This window comes from Cervus canadensis, chromosome 17, assembly GCF_019320065.1.
Source record: "Cervus canadensis isolate Bull #8, Minnesota chromosome 17, ASM1932006v1, whole genome shotgun sequence".
In the NCBI taxonomy this organism is placed as follows: domain Eukaryota; kingdom Metazoa; phylum Chordata; class Mammalia; order Artiodactyla; family Cervidae; genus Cervus; species Cervus canadensis.
The window spans coordinates 58,298,067-58,314,354 of record NC_057402.1 but is presented as its reverse complement, the minus strand read 5'-3'; the positions used below and the strand labels follow the sequence as shown (position 1 = coordinate 58,314,354).

Below are 16,288 nucleotides of genomic sequence, written 5' to 3'. Positions count from 1 at the left end.
AGGCCATATCTGATTTGATGCATATCATTCTCAAATATAAAATTCTGAAGTCTTTTAATATAATCAATGTTTCCAACTATGTCCTGTTACAATTAAAAGGTATTTTTATTGAACATACGCAAATTACTATAGTGCCACAAATACAAGAATCAAAATCTGGAAGGATAGAGATAAAAAATAACTGCATATCACACAAGGATATTTTACCAAGTTGCTATACTTTTAAGAATAGCTTGAGAGAAATTTCTTTCAGTTCAGAAAATATACATTTTTTAAAAAGCAAAGTTTCAAAAAGAATGACCATGGTTAAAGTTCTGATATAGTTTACTTGATAAGGGATATTAGCTACTTCTGGGGCATGACACATTGTAACATAGTATTCTGACAAAAAGAATATTGAAAAGTTAATAATTTCTGATTTGACAATGTAGTCTACATAATTTAACATATAAAAAATGAACCAAGTAACTTTGGCATCTTTTACAAGATAAGATGTAAATACTTTAAGATTTTCCAGGGGCCTCATTGTACATTCTCAAAGTTAGTCTTAGGTCAAAAAGACTCCATTTAAATTCGATTTTGGGAAATTGTAAAAAATGTCAAAAGTTTGAAAACTTCACTAAATTAGATTACCAGTCATTGTGAAACAATAAGTTTATCCCTAGCGACCATTAAAATCGTTCACAGCAAAATATACAAAACTCTATAGCTGTAAAAAAAAATCTCTTTTAATAATGGGAAATCAGTTTTCTGAAGTAACCAAAGATATGATAAAAACAATCTGAAACACATAAAATTATTTTCACATACAAAATATTGGTTTCCTTGGCAAAAAAATTAATAGGTAAGGCACAAACTTTTCTTAGAATTCATACTACTAATTTAAGTAATGTATTTTTGTTTTGTTTTGTTTTAGGAGAGAAAGAGCCAAATTCTAGTTTTGCACTATTGTATTATTAACTCTAAGACAAAGTTTTACAAACCTTGTAGATTCTTCCAATCTTAGCCAGTTCTGACCGCACAAGATGATTCATTTTCCAAAATTCCTTTCCCATAATCCATCTACAAATTAAAAATAATCCATTTAATTTTGTCTTGCCCTTCTATATATCATTCTGAAACAACAAATCATTTGCTTTCCAGAAAAATTACTCTCCTTTAACCTTAATGAAAACATATCCTTCTTATCTTTCACTATCATAAACATGTCTTACATAGAGAAAAAAAAACACAGTTACCAAAGCAGAAGTGGGAGAAGGGATAAATTTGGAGTATAGGATTAATAGACATACACTACCAAATATAAAATAGATAAATAACTATGATTTACTGTTTCTCACAGGAAACTATGTGCAATACCCTGTAATACTCCATAATGAAAAAGAACTTTAAAAAGAATATATAAACATACACACATGAACATACAGCTAAATCACTTTGCTTTATGCCTAAAACTAGCACAATATTATAAATTAGATATACCTCAATTAAAAAAAAACATGTATTATTTTCCTTGCTATTTTTTTTAACCTTATTATACTTCGTGGTATCATTTATAAATTTTGAATAAACTTTTTAACCATCAGACACCTTTCTTTTACAGAGACAACTAGGAAGTAATTATTAACTGTCTGGCACATGTGATCATTCTGCAGCAAATTTATGAATAAATGATTTCATAAATTTCTAGACTCATGTGCTTTTGCTGATGTTTGGAAATGGACTCCAAATATATTTAGCTTGTCTATACTATATATTAAAATGTGCCAAAAGTCAACAAAGTTTTGCTCAGCAATTAAAGTTTCTATATTGTATTCTATCTGTAAATGATCTAGATGTTAATGAATATGTAATACTTACGTTAATTTAGATTAATTTTATGGTTTCAAGTTTCAAAAGAAAGGTTTGTAATACTATTTTAAGTAGATATACTATAAAACATAACTGTTGAAATATTTATTTATGTATTTTATCACACCTATATCTATTTAGTTCAATTGTGCTGAACAATAATGTGTGAATTTATCATGAAAATTTCATAAAGTAAACGAATCTAATCATCATCCTGAGTTATTTTCCTTGCCCATAAATTAGGTAACTATCCAAAAGAAAATCACAAGGCTAAAAACACAAAAAGGTAAACATATGGCTCTTGTGATTTTATGTTTAAAAAAATTCCTACTGTTTGATATGCATCATGCAATTCATTTTTATTTTATATTTCATACTCAGATTGTATTTATAATTTTACATTGTGGACCTCAGGAAGCATTACTATGAACAAAGCTAGTGGAGGTGATGGAATCCCAGCTAAGCTATTTAAAATCCTAAAAGATGATGTTGTTAAAGTGTTGCACTCAATATATCAGCAAATTTGGAAAACAGCAGTGGCGACAGGATTGGAAAAGATCAATTTACATTCCATTCCCAAAGAAGGGCAATGCCAAAAAATGTTCAACCTACCATATAATTGTGCTCATTTCATATGCTAGCTAGCAAAGTTAAGCTCAAAATCCTTCAGGCTAGGCTTCAGCAGTATGTGAGCCAAGTACTTCCAGATGTACAAACTGGGTTTAGAAGAAGCAGAGGAACAAGAGATCAAATTGCCAACATTTGCTGGATCATGGAGAAAGCAACAGAATTCCAGAAAAATATCTACATCTGCTTTGTTGAAAATGCTCAAGCCTTTGTGTGAGTCACAATAAACTGTGGAAAATTCTTAAACAGATGGAAGTACCAGACCACCTTACCTGTCTCCTGAGAAGCCTATATGCAGATCAAGAAGCAACAGTTAGAAACAGACATGGAACAACTGTCTGTTTCAAAATTGGGATAGGAGTACAGCAAGGCTGTATATTGTCACCTTGCTTATGTAACTCATATGCAGGGTACATCCTGCAAAATGCTGGGCTGGATGAATCACAAGCTGGAATTAAGATAGCTGGGAGAATTATCACAACCTCAGATATGCATATGATACCACTTTATGGCAGAAAGTGAAGAAGAACTAAAGAGCCTTTTGATGAGGGTTTACTGGAGAGGGAAAAAAGTAGCCTTGAAACTCAACATTCAGAAAACTAAGATCAAGGCATCTGGTCCCATCACCTCATGGTAAATGAAAGGGGAAAGCAGTGACACAGTTTATTTCCTTCAAAATCACTGTGGATGGTGGCTGCAGCCATAAAATTAAATGACTCTTGCTCCTTGGAAGGAAAGCTATGACAAACCTAGACAGCATAATAAAAAGCAGGGACATCACTTTGCTGACAAAGTCTGTATAGTCCAAGTTATGGTTTTTCCAGTAGTTATCTACAGATGGGACAGTTAGACCATAAAGAAGGCTGAATGCTGAAGAACTGACGCTTTCAAAATGTGTTACTGGAGAAGACTTTTGAGAGTCTCAGACTGCAAGGAGATCAACAAGTTGATCCTAAAGGAAATGAGCAAAACAAATGAGCAAACTCCAGGAGATAGTGAAAGACAGGAAAGCCTGGTGTGGTGCAGTCCACAGGGTTGCAAAGAGTCAAAAATGACTGAGTGACTAAACAACAATAATAACAAGAGATCCACCTCAGACCTAGGGTACACAGACTGAAAGTGAGGGGCGAATATTCCATGCAAATGGAAGATCAAAAGAAAGTGGAAGTAGCAACACTCGTATGAGATAAAATAGACTTTAAAATAAAGATCATTACAAAAGACAAGGAAGGACACTACACAGTGATCAAGGGATCAATCCAAGAAGAATATATAACAATTACAAATATATATGCACCCACCATAAGGGCACCTCAATACATAAGGCATATGCTAACTACTATGAAAGAGAAAATTGACAGTAACATGATCATAGTGGAGAATTTTAATGCCCTACTCACACCAATGGACAGATCATCCAGAAAGAAAATTAATAAGGAACCACAAGCTTTAAACAATGCATTGGGCCAGTTGGACCTATTTCATATCTACAGGGCATTTAATCCAAAAACAATAGATTTCATTTTTTTCTCAAGTGCACATGTAACATTCTGCAGAAGATATCACATCTTAGGCCACAAATCAAGTCTTGGTAAATTTTTAAAAACTGAAATCATTTCAAGCATTTTTTCTGACCACAATACTATAAGATTAGATATCAATTACAGGAAAAAATAATTAAAAAAACATAAACACATGGAGGCTAAGCAATACCCTTCTGAATAACCAACAGATCACTGAAGAAAAAAAAAGGAAATAAAAATATGCCTAGAAACAAACGACAATGAAAACATAACAATGTAAAACCCATGGGATGCAGTAAAAGCAGTGCTAAGAGGGAAGTTTATAGAAATACAAGCCTACTTCAAAAATCAAGAGAAACATCAAACAAGCAACCTAATCTTATACCTAAAGCAACCAGAAAAAGAACAGCAGAAAACAACCTAAAGTTAGTAGAAGCAAAGAAATCATACAGACCACAGCAGAAATAAATGAAAAAGAAATGAAGGAGACAATAGCAAAGATCAATAAAAGTAAAAGGTGGTCTTTTGAGAAGATAAAATTGACAAACCATTAGCCAAACTCAAGGCAAAAAAAGGAAGAAGACTCAAATTAAAAAAAAAAAAATCAGAAATGAAAAAGAATTTACAACATAGAACACAGAAATACAAAGGATCCCAAAAGTCTACTATGAGCTAATGTATGCCAGTAAAATGGACAACCTAGAAGAAATGGATAGATTCTTAGAGAAGCTCAACCTTCCAAAATTGAACAAGGCAGAAATAGAAAATATGAACAGGCCAATCACAAGCATAAGAAATCAAAACTGTAATACAAAATCTTCCAACAAACAAAAGCCCAGGGCCAGATTCCTTCACAGGTGTTCTACCAAAGGCTTAGAGAAGAGCTAACACCTAGCTTCCTCAGATTCTTTCAGAAAATTGCAGAAGATGAAAACTCCCAAACTCATTCTATGAGTCCACCATTACCCTGATACCAAAACCAGAAAAAATTGCCACACACACACACACAAGGAAAATTATAGGCCAATATCACTGATTAACATAGATGCAAAAATCCTCAACAAAACTGTAGCAAACAAAATCCAGCAAGACATGAAAGGATCATACATCATGATCAAATGGGCTTTATCACAGTGATGCAAGTATTCTTCAATATATGCAAATCAGTCAATGTGATACACCATATTAACAAATTAAAAGATGAAAAATCACATGATAATTCCAACAGATGCAGAGAAAGCATTTTGCAAAATTCAACGCCCATTTAGGATTAAAAACTCTCCAGAAAGTACACATAGAAGGAACATAGCTCAACATAATCAAGGTCATATATATCACAAACCCACAGCAAACATTATTATCAACACTGAAAAACTGAGAGCATTTCCTCTAAGACCAGGAACAAGACAAGGGTGAACATTCTCATCACTATTATTCAACATAGTTTTGGAAGTCCTAGCTACAGCAATCAGAGATGAAAAAAGAAACAAAAGGAATCCTTGAAAGTGAGAGTCACTCAGTCATGTCCAACTCTGTGACCCATGGACTATACAGTCCATGGAATTCTCCAAGCCAGAATACTGGAGTGGGTAGCCTATTCCTTCTCCAGCAGATTTTCCCAACCCAGGAATCAAACCGGGGTCTCCTGCATTGCAGAGGATTCTTTACCAACTAAGCTATCAGGGAAGCACATAAAGGAATTCAGATTGGAAAAGAAGAAGCAAAACTCTCACGGTTTTCAGATGACATGATTCTCTACATAGAAAACCCTAAAGAGGCCACCAGAAAATTACTAGAGCTAATCAATGGATATAGAAAAGTCACAGGGTATAAAATTAATACACAGAAACACCTTGCATTCTTACACACTAACAATGAAAAGTCAGAAAGGTAAATTAAGGAAACAGTTCCATTCACCATTGCAACAAAACAATAAAATGCCTAGGAATAAATCTACCTGAAGAGACAAAATACCTACATGCAGAAAACTATAAGACACTGAAGAAAGAAATTGAAACGGCACAAAAAGATGGAGAGATATATCAGGTCCCTGGATTGGAATAATCAATATTGTAAAAATGACTATACTACCCAAAGCATTCTATAGATTCAATGCAATCTCTATTAAACTACTCATGGTATTCTTCACAGAACCAGAACAAAACATTTCACAATTTGTATGGACATACAAAAGACCCCAAATATCCAAAGCAATCTTGAGAAAGAATAATGGAGTTGGATGAATCAACCTGCCTGACTACACTAAAAATCTACAGTCATCACAGAAGTATGGTACTGGAACAAAACAGAAATATAGACTAACTGAACAACATAGAAAGCCCAGAGATAGACTCACATATCTATCGGCACCTTATCTTTGACAAAGGAGGCAAGAATATACAACAGAGAGAAGGCAGTGTCTTCAATAAGTGGTGCCGGAAAAATTGGATCAGTTCAGTTCAGTTCACTCACTCAGTCAGGTCCAACTCTTTGCGACCCCATGAATCGCAGCACACCAGGCCTCCCTGTCCATCACCAACTCCTGGAGTTTACTCAAACTCATGTCCATTGAGTCGGTGATGCCATCCAGCCATCTCAACCTCTGTCGTCCCCTTCTCCTCCTGCTCCCAATCCCTCCTAGCATCGGGTCTTTTCCAATGAGTCAACTCTTTGCATGAGGTGGCCAAAGTATTGGAGTTTCAGCTTCAGCATCCGTCCTTCCAATGAACACCCAGGACTGATCACCTTTAGGATGGACTGGTTGGATCTCAAAGAATTAAATTAGAACACTTTAACACAATACACAAAAATAAAATAAAAATGGATTAAATACCTAAAGGTAAGAGCAGAAACTATAAAACTCTTAAAGGAAAACATAGGCAGAACACTCTTTGACATAAATCACAGCAAGATCTTCTATGACCCACCTCCTAGAGCAATGGAAATCAAGCCAAAATAAATGAGATCTAATTAAACTTAAAAGCTTTTGCACAGTGAAAGAAAGTAAAAGCAAGGTGAGAACACGATGCTCAGAATGGTCGAAATAATGGGAAACAAAACAACTGACAAAGCATTAATCTCTGAAATGTACAAGCTGTTCAATACCAGAAAAGTAAAGAACCCAATCAAAAAGTGGGCAGACAACCTAAACAGCCATTTCTCCAAAGAAGACATATAGATGGCTGATAAACACATGAAAAAGATGCTCAGCATTGCTCATTATTAGAGAAATATACAGGTCGGAATGGTCACCATCAATAAAATCCATGAACAATAAATACTGGAGAGGGTGTAGAGAAAAAGGCAGCCCTCTTGCATTATTGATGGGAATGCAAGTTGATAAGGCCACTATGGAGAACATTGTGGAGATTCCCTAAAAACTAGGAATGAAGCCACCATAGGACTTAAGAATCCCAGTACCCTGAGGAACCTATAATTGAAAAAGACACTGTATCCTAGTGTTCATTTCAGCATCATTTACAATAGCTAGGAAATGGAAGCAATATAGATGTCCAAGAACAGATGAATGGATAAAGAAGTTATGGTGCATATACACAATGGAATATTCAGCTATAAAAGGAATGCGTTTGACTCAGTTCTAATAAAGTGGAGGAAACTAGAGCCTGTTGTACAGAATGAAGTAAGTCAGAAAGAGAAAAACAAATATTGTAAATACATACATATATGCATGTACATATATGTATACATATGTTCATACATATATGGTGTTACATATATATTTGATACTACTGATGATCCTATCTGCAAGGCAGCAATGCAGATGCAGACATACGGAACAGACTTGTGGACACAGTGGGAGAGGGAGAGAGTGGGATGAGTCGAGAGAGTAGCATTGGAACATGTACATTCAGTTCAGTTCAGTCACTCAGTCGTGTCCAACTCTTTGCGACCCCATGAACCACAGTATGCCAGGCCTCCCTGTCCATCACCAACTGCCAGAGTCTACCCAAACCCAAGTTCATCAAGTTGGTGATGCTATCCAACCATCTCATCCTCTGTTGTCCCCTTCTTCTCCTGCCCTAAATGTTTCCTAGCATCAGGGTCTTTTCTAATGAGTCAGTTCTTCGCATAAGGTGGCCAAAGTATGGAGATTCAGCTTCAGCATCAGTCCTTCCAATGAATACCCAGGACTGATCTCCTTTAGGATGGACTGGTTGGGTGTCCTTGCAGTCCAAGGGACTCTCAAGCATCTTCTCCAACACCACAGTTCATCAATTCTTTTGTGCTCAGCTTTCTTTATAGCTCAACTCTCACATCCATACATGAGTCCTGGAAAAACCATAGCCTTGACTAGATGGACCCTTGTTGACAAAGTTATGTCTCTGCTTTTTAATATGCTGTCTAGGTTGGTCATGACTTTCCTTCCAAGGAGTAAGCATCTTTCAATTTCATGGCTGCAATCCCCATCTGCAGTGACTTTGGAACCCAAAAAATTAAAGTCAGCTACTGTTTCCACTGTTTCCCCATCTATTTGCCATGAAGTGATGGGACCAGATGCCATGATCTGAGTTTTCTGAATGTCGAGCTTTAAGCCAACTTTTTCATGCTCCTCTTTCACTTTCATCAAGAGGCTCTTTAGTTCTTCTTCACTTTCATTACCATATGTAAAATGAGATAGCCAGTGGAAATTTGCTGTTTGACACAAGGAGCTCAAATCTGGTGCTAAGTGACAAGCTAAAGTGGTGGGATGTGGTGGCAGGTGGGCAGAAGGACCAAGAGAGAGGAGACACACATGTACCTATGGCTGATTCATATTGATACATGGCAGAAACCAACACAATATTGTCAAGCAATTATTCTACAATTAAAAATAAATAAATTTAAATTAAAAAAGAGGAAATTCTACTATTTGCCACAACATGGATTGATCTTGAGGACATTATGCTAAATTAAATAAATCAGAGAAGGACAAATACTTATACATATAGTTACTTATATATGGAATAGGTTTCCAAGATGGCACTAGTGGTAAGGAACTCAGCAGCCAATGCAGGAGACATAAGAGATGAGGGTTTGATCACTTGGTTGGGAAGATATCTTGGTGGAGGGCATGGAAACTCACTCCAGGATTCCTGCCTGGGATTTCTAGGGAGAGAGACACCTGGCACACTGCCGTCCACAGAGTCACAAAGTGTCAGTCATGACTGAAACAACTTGGCACTCACACACATGTGGAATATAAAAGAAAACACAGGGACTTGGGCCAAGTGAAAACATCAGCAGTTGTCAGAAGTGGAGATAAGGATGGGTAAAATGAGAGAAAGAAGTCAAAATGCACAAACTTCCAATTATACCATAAATAATTCCTGGCAATATAACACAGTGTGATGACTACAGTTAACAATACTGCATTGAATATCTAAAAGTTACTAAGAGGGCAAACCTTAAAAGTTTTCATCATAATAAAAAAAAATGTAACTATTTGTGGTGATGTGTGTGATGCTAACAAACTGTTTAATGGTATATATGTCTCTTTATGTTGTACACTAGAAAATAATACAACAGTATATGCCAATTATATCTCAATTTTAAAAAGATCCAGAGAATTTTTTTGTTGTAGCCCAGGATCGCAGGAATGAAGCCTACTCCTGACGCTGAGGCTGACGCTCTAATACTCTGGCCATGTGATGCAAAGAGCTGATTCATTAGAAAAGACTGATGCTGGGAAAGATTGAAGGCAGTCGGAGAAGGGGACAACAGAGGATGAGATGGTTGGATGGCATCACTGACTCAATGGACATGAGTTTGAGCAAGCTCCGGGAGATTGTGATGGACAGGGAAACCTGGTGTGCTGCAGTCCATGGGGTTGCAAAGCGTCGGACATGACTGAGTGACTGAACAACAATAACAAAACAAGGGACAGGCAAGGATCTCCATTCCCGCACACACAAGAAGTCTGAGCCTCTAACCTCACCCCAGATAGTGTACTCAGAATTGTAAGAACCAAAATTATTCCTCACCACGCTTCATACATTTGTCTGGAGCATTGGGTCAGGAGCTGGGCTTACCACCAGATACCACAATGGGCAAGAAGAAGGGAGAATAGATAAAGGTCTCTTCGCAGCTGAGAGGTCTGTCATGTCCAAGGGTCCAATGGTATTTCTGATCCAGACCCCAACCATGGAGTCAGATTAACTGTCAAAGATAGACAAAACTGACAGCAGTTAAAAGGATAAACATAGATTCTCATCAGAAACATGCTGCTGTTATAGGAAAAAGGGCCAGTGTGAACAAAACTCCACTTCTGTTTGCTCTGAGGTGACTGAGCATTTTCACGGGAGAACTAGGGAACAGCAGGAAGGGGAGCATTGAGGGGGTGCTCAGCAGGGTCAGAAAAGGGGAAAGTTACAGGAAGCGGGAAAGGAGGGCTGTCCCTGTAACCCCTCTGAGTTTGTCAGCCAGCATTTATCAAAATTAGGCTCCCACAGACACAGGAGCTTATCTCCAGGAGTAAAATAAACAGAAAATTCCTTTGCTTGAGTTCTCTCAGGCTAAATCTTTAATGAGGGTGGGGAAGGTCCAGGGTTAACCTAGGGAGGCAGCATGGGCTTCTTAGAAACTGGTTTTTGTTGTTGTTGTTGTCTTGATAGGCTGAAGTTTAGGTTTAGTCTGGAGGAAGGCTCAGAGGGGCTGGGCTAGAGTTTTGTCAGACAGAACATTTGTTAGAGGCAATGTGCCAACAAAGAAGGGTGTGGGGGAAGACAGAGGAAGGGCGGGAGAAAGGAAGAAAAAAACAAACATAAAAACACCTGAAGCTGAGAATGATTAAAATAAGCTAAAGGAAATACTGTTTATCCCTGATAGACAAAGTATTAATAACCTACCAACAATTATTATAGATTTGAAGTAAACCCCCAACAAAAAGCTGAAGAAGCGACTGCAGTAGGGAACCTCTTAGCATTGAGACAATGAAGAAAACCGGCAAGGATTGTGTCAGGAAGTCAAAGAGTCTCTAAGAGAACACATACACAACGGGATCCTGCCGCCAGGGAAATGGGGCCCATAAAACCCTGCCCACCGCCGGACTGAAGCACCTGGGCGCCAGTTGCCAACCTCACCTGTTTTGCTCCCAATGTGGTCCCTCCTGTTGCGGGGCTGTGGACCAGCTTTGTCCAGCTTCCTGTTATGGCTGCTCTCAGCTCCCGCGTGTGGACACCAGATGGCGCTGTGAGCGAGCCAATCTGAACGCCGGGATCAATGCATCCATCCACATACTGGTGAAAAAGGACCAAGGAAACAGCAGCCTACATTCAGGTCGGGCGCGGAGGGCTTGAGGGTGAGAAGGCGGGTGAACTGGGCACTCAAGGTCCTTGCCGGCCCGTGAAACTGAGAACCTACTCTGTCTCTTTCAATTTTGCTACTCCTCCAGCCCAGAACCCCTTCTTTGTAACATCCAGGGATTTCTTGAGTGGACAGGGGCCACCCTTGTTATGATTGTCTTCTCTGACAGGCAGGCCTCATGGGCCTGGGATAACTGACAAGGGACAAGACCCAGACCTTCAGAATTCCTCAACATGCAAGCATTCCTCTGTGGGCTTCACGTGGCTCACTTCCCGACCTTCCCTCTTTCATCTGTCCAGTTCCACCAAGGTCTGCCCTTCATGCCCTTGACACCTTCACATGTCACTGTGCCCAGTGGGCCCTCAGATGCATTGACTTCCTCACCTGCCCTTGCCTGAGTAAAAGACACTTTTTGCTCTCTCCCCTCTTCCGGTCTTGGTTTCCCTCAGTGCTCCTCATGCAAGCACTCCTCAGATGTTCTTCTCCAAGAAGTTCCTGGGCATCCCATTCCAGGTCTGATTCCTATCTTTGGAGTTCCCAAGCTCAGCTCTCTACCAGAAGCTTAGTTTTCTGAATCCCCACTGGATTGCAATCTCAAAGAATGGGGAGCTTGATCTGTGTTTTAATCCCACAGGATCCCCACACATGGCATGGGCACAAAATGACAGATAAGAGTCTCTTATCATTGAAATTCTAAACCAAATGAGGCTATTTCATTCTGTCACATCTGTCGCCTCTAGTCTTGCTGCATTCCATATAACATAGCCCCAAATTCTGCAATTATGAACAGGATTCGAATTTTATTACGCTCCCCGAGGGAGTCAGCACTATAGGGTGAAGCTCCTGCTCCTTCCCAAACCACCACCTTGTTAATACTATAAATCACTGTGACACCCAGGGCTTCTTACCATCTCCTTCACACCCATTCTTTCCTTCTGAGTGGGGAATCTGACCTTGCTGGATCCAAGCTAACTATGAATTCTCCAAGAATTAGCTCAGAAATGTATGCTCCTTTTAGAAACCATTTCAAACATCAATTTTGCTTCATCCACTTTGTTGTGTACATTTTCTTACATTTTCCATCCTAGAGGAAAAAAATAAACCTCATATAATTAATGACATCTCACAGAGCATGTTGTCATTGCATATGCACACATACACTTGTCCGAGACCCTCTGTTGACATTTTCTTGTGAGATTACCATCATGATATTTAGCAGAACTGGTGCCACTGTCTTGGAGGGAAGTCTCAGGGATAAAGAAGGCATGCTTTTCATTAAGAAATACCATGTTACCATTTCAGGTAACAATATTACATAGAACATTGTGGATATCGCTGGTTCTGAGTCTGAACTTGATTCTGAAGATTTAGATACATATTTTGAAGATACTTAGGGAAATGGCAACCCACTCCAGTATTCTCACCTGGGAGATCCCATAGACAGAGGAGCCTGACAGGCTACAGTCCATGGGGTTGCAAAGAGTCAGTCATGACTTGGTGACTAAACAACAATAAACTATGTGTGCATGTGTGTGTGTGTGTGTGTGTGTGTGTGTGTGTGTGTATAATGGGATATTTATATATTGCATATATATATAAGTATACAGGACTTATTTCTGTATAATTTGCAAAGGATTCTTTCAATAAGTACAAACTAAGGACTTCGTGACTAAGCCACCACCACCACCAAGGATTGTAAACATTAGGCTATACTACAACTGAGCACTTTTCCTTCATTAAAAACATCTTAAATTAATGATTCTGTAATTTAATGACATATGCTAAGTCCCACCCTTTTGCACTAAAAGTGAAACAATGTGAAATGTGAAAATTCTAATTTTGACATTCTTTTTTGTATTACAACTGCCAAGTGTTTTGCCTGTCTTATTTTGTAGAATTTATTTGAATTATCCTTTTACCTAAATACCATGAATCAAAAACCTTAAGTTGGTGCATATAAATCTTTCAGTCAAAGTTTGCAGAAGAATCAGGAAATTTTTGGGCAATGAATTTTAAAAATATGGAAAATTCTAAGGAGCTTCTATCTGAAATGTTGGGATACATTAGCATGTTTTGGGTGACTATGCTCTTGGGTACTCAGTGCAGTGGAAAGAACATGACCATGAAGCAATGAAGCACTTCATGGTGTAAAATAACAAAGGGTAATGGCTCATAAAACTTCCAAGTACTGGAAAATGTTAAACTGGAATCCCAGGATGTTTAACATCAATATGGATGTGAGATTTGAACTATAAAGAAGGTGGCGAACCAAAAAATTGTTGCATTCAAACTGTGGTGCTGGAGAAGACTCTTGAGGGTCCCTTGGTCAGCAAGGAGCTCAAATCAGTGAATCCTAAGGGAAATCAATCCTGAATATTCATTGGAAAGACTGACTCTGAACCTACAGTTCCAATACTTTGGCCACCTGATGCAAAGAACTGACTCAGTGGAAAAGACTTTGATTCTGGGAAAGATTGAAGGCCTGAGGAGAAGGGGACGAGAGAGGATGAAATGGTTGGATGGCATCACCGACTTGATAGACATGAGTTTGAGCAAACTGCAGGAGATAGTGAAGAACAGGGAAGCCTGGTGTGCTGCAGTTCTTGGGGTCACAAAATATCAGACACAACTTAGTGACTGAACAATGTATCAATACCAAATTTGACTAGATCAGAAGAAGTCGGGACACATTATGGCGATACCATAATTTAATAAGTTTCATAAATTTAAATAAAAGTGTGAAATGATTACAATTTATAATTTTTTTAGGCTTTTATGAGAGACGAATAGATAATTATTCTAGTAATGCTTCAGATACTGACAGCTTATTCTTGTGCCACAAACTTGGTGATTAAAATGACATAAAGCTTGAATCCATACATTGTTGAGTCTGAGATATCATATCAGCTATACCTACATTAAAAAATTTTTTTTCCATAATCTAATCATTATATATGTGTGTATGTAAAAATTGTTCCAGAATCTGCTGTAGGACATAGCAACAAAGTTGTTACTAAAAAGGAATTATCTGTAGTCAACTCTATTCTGACACCTATTCAGCATCTACTGTTTTCCAGGTGCTTCTGCATGGTTGTGTGAATCCTCTTCTCTTGGTGTTTCAGTTGTAGAAGGTGTCCATTCAGAGACAAGTAAGACAGAGAATGACAAATACTAATGATACCACTTGTGTCTGAAATGTGAAGAGAGCCAGAACTCAGAAACAGTAGAATAGTGGTTTCCAGGTGCTGGGGGCTGGGGGAAATAGAGAGATGTTGGCCAAAGGACACAAATTTATAGTAAGAAGATAAATAAGTCCTTAGGATATAATATGCAACATATTGATTGTATCTGATAGTACTGTGTTATATACCTAAAAGTTGCTATAAAACTAGATTTTAAATGTTCTCACAGAAAAAAAAAGTGATAATTATGTGATACGATGGGGGAGTTAACTAAAACTACAGTGATTTTATATTGCAGTCTGTAAATGTATCAAACCATTGTACACTTTAACGTATACAATGTGATATTTTGATTATATAGCAATTGAACATTGACTGCCTCTCAACCATTTGGAAATAAATTTGCAATCACACTTGTGCCTGTTAAAGTCACAGTCAGTTGAGATCAGGGGCCAAGCTGCAGGCACATCATCCTTGCTTCCTGGCACCAAACAAGACTCTAAGCAGACCTGCAGGAGTTTTTATTTTATTTTATTTTTTTACTTTACAATATTGTATTGGTTTTGTCATAATTGACTTGAATCCACTGTGAGTGTACATGTATTCCCCATCCTGAACCCCTCTCCCACCTCCCTCCCCATCCCATCCCTCTGGGTCATCCCAGTGCACCAGCCCCGAGCACCCTGTATCATGCATCAAACCTGGACTGGCGATTCATTTCATATATCATATTTTACATGTTTCAATGCCATTCTCCTATATCATCTCACCCTCACACTCCTCCAGAGTCCAAAAGACTGTTCTATACATCTGTGTCTCTTTTGCTGTCTCATATATACGGTTATCATTACCTTCTTTCTAGATTCCACATATATACGTTAGTATACTGTATTGGTCTTTATTTTTCTGGCTTACTTCACTCTGTATAATGTGCTCCACTTTCATCCATCTCATTAGAACTGATTCAAATGAATTCTTTTCAAATGTTTTCTTTTTAATGGCTGAGTAATATTCCATGGTGTATATGTACCACAGCTTCCTTATCCATTCATCTGCTGATGGGCATCTAGGTTGCTTCCATGTCCTGGCTATTATAAACAGTGCTGCGATGAACATTGGGGTGCACGTGTCTCTTTCAGATCTGGTTTCCTCAGTGTGTATGCCCAGAAGTGGGATTGCTGGGTCATATGGCAGTTCTATTCCAGTTTTTTAAGGAATCTCCACACTGTTCTCCATAGTGGCTGTACTAGTTTGCATTCCCACAAACAGTGTAAGAGGGTTCCCTTTTCTCCACACCCTCTCCAGCATTTATTGCTTGTAGACTTTTGGATAGCAGCCATCCTGACTGGCGTCTAATGGTACCTCATTGTGGTTTTGATTTGCATTTCTCTGATAATGAGTGATGTTGAGCATCTTTTCATGTGTTTGTTAGCCATCTGTATGTCTTCTTTGGAGAAATGTCTGTTTAGTTCTTTGGCCCATTTTTTGATTGGGTCATTTATTTTTCTTGAATTGAGCTGCAGGAGTTGCTTGTATATTTTTGAGATTAATCCTTTGTCTGTTTCTTCATTTGCTATTATTTTCTCCCAATCTGAGGGCTGTCTTTTCACCTTGCTTATAGTTTCCTTTGTTGTGCAAAAGCTTTTAAGTTTAATTAGGTCCAATTTGTTTATTTTTGCTTTTATTTCCAATATTCTGGGAGGTGGGTCATAGAGGATCTTGCTGTGATTTATGTCGGAGAGTGTTTTGCCTATGTTCTCCTCTAGGAGTTTTATAGTTTCTGGTCTTACATTTAGATCTTTA

The 16,288-nt window shown here is 38.1% G+C and overlaps 1 long non-coding RNA gene across 1 annotated transcript; it reads right to left on the bottom strand.

Annotated features, from left to right (window-relative positions):
• Positions 1-981: 981 nt before the first annotated feature.
• On the bottom strand, positions 982-11,143 carry LOC122419765. Its single transcript, XR_006262994.1, has 3 exons — positions 11,081-11,143; positions 9,983-10,157; positions 982-1,062 (listed from the first exon to the last, which is right to left on the bottom strand). It is a non-coding gene; the product is annotated as an uncharacterized LOC122419765 (long non-coding RNA).
• Positions 11,144-16,288: the final 5,145 nt, after the last annotated feature.